We start from the raw sequence: 2,551 nt of genomic DNA on the forward strand, positions 1-2,551 counted from the left end.
ACAACTGGATCAAACCCTACAGACCCAAGAGAGCGCTTCGATCAGAACACAGAAACTTCATCATGATCCCCAGGGTGAAGAAGGCCCGTGTAGGTGGCCGTCGGTTCTCAGTCAATACGGGAAAAAAATGGAACGCACTCCCCCCGAACCTCAGAGCAGAACCTAATCTCCTGCGGTTTCGGAAATCTCTTAAAACCCTACTCTTCCCTTGAGCCCCCTTCATTCTTGACCTTCTTCCCTTGAGAGCACGAGGTTCAGCGCTGGGATACCCACTGGGTGACTACGCGCTCTAGAAAAACCTAAAAATAAGGCTGCAAGGGTGTCTTAAGGACACCCTGATGCACCACTGAAATGAGCATATTTGCACATGTGGCGCATAAACATGCCCTAAGGACATTTATGTGTGTCACATGGCACTTTGAAAAAAGCAGAAAGAGCTTTTTTCAAAAAATTCGCATATTACCACCAACTGTCAGTTGGTGGTAATTTGAGATTTCTAATGCCAAATTTGCACAACTTAGGTGCTTTCTACATTGCATTTAAGGAATCACAATTTGCGATTCCTTAAATGTAATTGCAAAATAGAGAGTCACAAATTTTGAGATTCTCTAATTTGCGATCCCCTTTTGGGATGATTCATCCCAAAAGGCCTTTTCACTTCGCAAATGGGCCGATTCTGACACTCTGCCCATTTGCAAACAGGAAAAGGGCTTGATACATATGCCACTTTGTGAGCCTAAAAGGTGTAAGTGGGATATCCTCTTACCATTCCTTTTGTTTGCTTACAGTGAGGTGCCCCAGAAGTCCTTAGGGTTCAGTCCCTTTGAACTGCTGTATGGCCAACCTGTAAGAGGCCCTCTGAGTCTGGTGAAAGAAGTTTGGGAGAAAGCTCCCAGTAAACCTCCCAAGGATGTATATAGCTATATGCTGGCCTTCCGAAACCAGACTAAGTGCTTCAGGCAACTTGCTCAGGTGAATCAGGAAGCAAAATATGTCTGTGGCTCAAGACGGAAAAGATAGGGTTCAACTGCGTAACCAAATATGAGGCGCAACCAAGGAAGACCAAAGAGTGACTTGTGCAACTGTGTAACAGAACACACTAAATTCCTTAATTAGGTAAAAAAGGGCCCATCAGTTCCCGTCCGGTACCGCCCTGTTCATCATCTGGGCTCTCCTAACCCAGGAGAAAGTGTGATCTGCCACTGGATGTTTATGTGACAGACAGGAATTATTTGTAAAGGGTGGAAGAGGAAAAATTAGTACACCAGGGTAACTGAATTGCAGTGCATAAGTGTAAAGTGAAAAAAGAATAAGGTTTTATACAATTGGGTAGAGTCGATTAGAAATAAACAATTTTAATAATGTCTCTCCATTCTCCCAATATTAAAATTATAAATAACTGACAGATTTAACAAAATATCTGCCTGCAAGTAGGGTCGATATGTTTCGGCAAATGTGGCTGGAACTGCGCCACTGCCTTCTTCAGGACCAGATTATAAACAGCTACTGCAATAATAATAAAAATGTCATCTGTATGATTTTCAGGTCTTGCTCGATCTCCTCCAAAAAGGCTATTTGGTAGGAGGAAAATACCTCACCCACCTGGCTGCAGCTCAGGTGTGTGGAGCACCGCTCTGTCCGTCGGTACACCGGGCGTCCTTCTGGGATTGCTCAGAGGGAGGCCCGGTGTACCGACCACAGACATATTTTGTTGTGTATATGCAGTATTAGGGCACATGTCTGTTAAGGGTCGTTAATCTAGCCCTTGGACCCCCACTAAGTTATTTTTTCAAATCTTGAAGCAAGCCAGGAGGAAATGAAACATTGGTATGATCAGAATGCCACTCTGATCAAGTTTCAGCCTAGACAGGAAGTTTGGGTCATGGCCCCAGTCGAGCTTTGTGCACTCAAGGATAAGTGGACTGGACCACTTGAGGTGGTGGAGCTCAAGAGCAACGTCCCCTACTTGGTTGACTTGCAATCTCTTAGGAACCCTTTGCGGGTCCTGCATGTGAACTGCCTGAAGAATCACTTGGAGAGGTCCGAAGTGGGCATGCTCCTAGAAACAGATGCTGGGATGGAAGAGGAGATTCAGCGTCTTCCTGACCTCCTGTCTGCAAAGGAGCAAGATGGGTCAGTGGACGATGTGAACCTCTCTACCACCCAGACCCCCGAACAGGAGAGGGACTGTCGCCAACTGTTGGGACATTTTTCTGACCTCTTCTCCCTGACCCCCTTTCTCACTCAGTGGTGCGTCCATGATGTGGACACTAGGGACAGTCCTCCAGTGAAAAAAAAGATTTACAGAGTGACTGACAGGGTCAGAGTTTACATCAAGGAGGAGGTCTGCAAGATGTTAGTGCTAGGGGTGATTGAGCCCTCAGACAGTCCTTCGGCGAGTCCAGGGGTCTTGGTCCCGAAGGCTGTCACACCCAGTACCATGCCAGAACTCTGGTTCTGTGTGGCCTACCGAGGGCTCAATTCAATCACCAGGACTGGTGCGCACCCAATCCCCAGAGCTGATGAGCTCATCGATGGGTTGGGGGCTGCC

This window comes from Lissotriton vulgaris, unplaced genomic scaffold, assembly GCF_964263255.1.
Source record: "Lissotriton vulgaris unplaced genomic scaffold, aLisVul1.2 SCAFFOLD_394, whole genome shotgun sequence".
NCBI classification, from domain to species: domain Eukaryota; kingdom Metazoa; phylum Chordata; class Amphibia; order Caudata; family Salamandridae; genus Lissotriton; species Lissotriton vulgaris.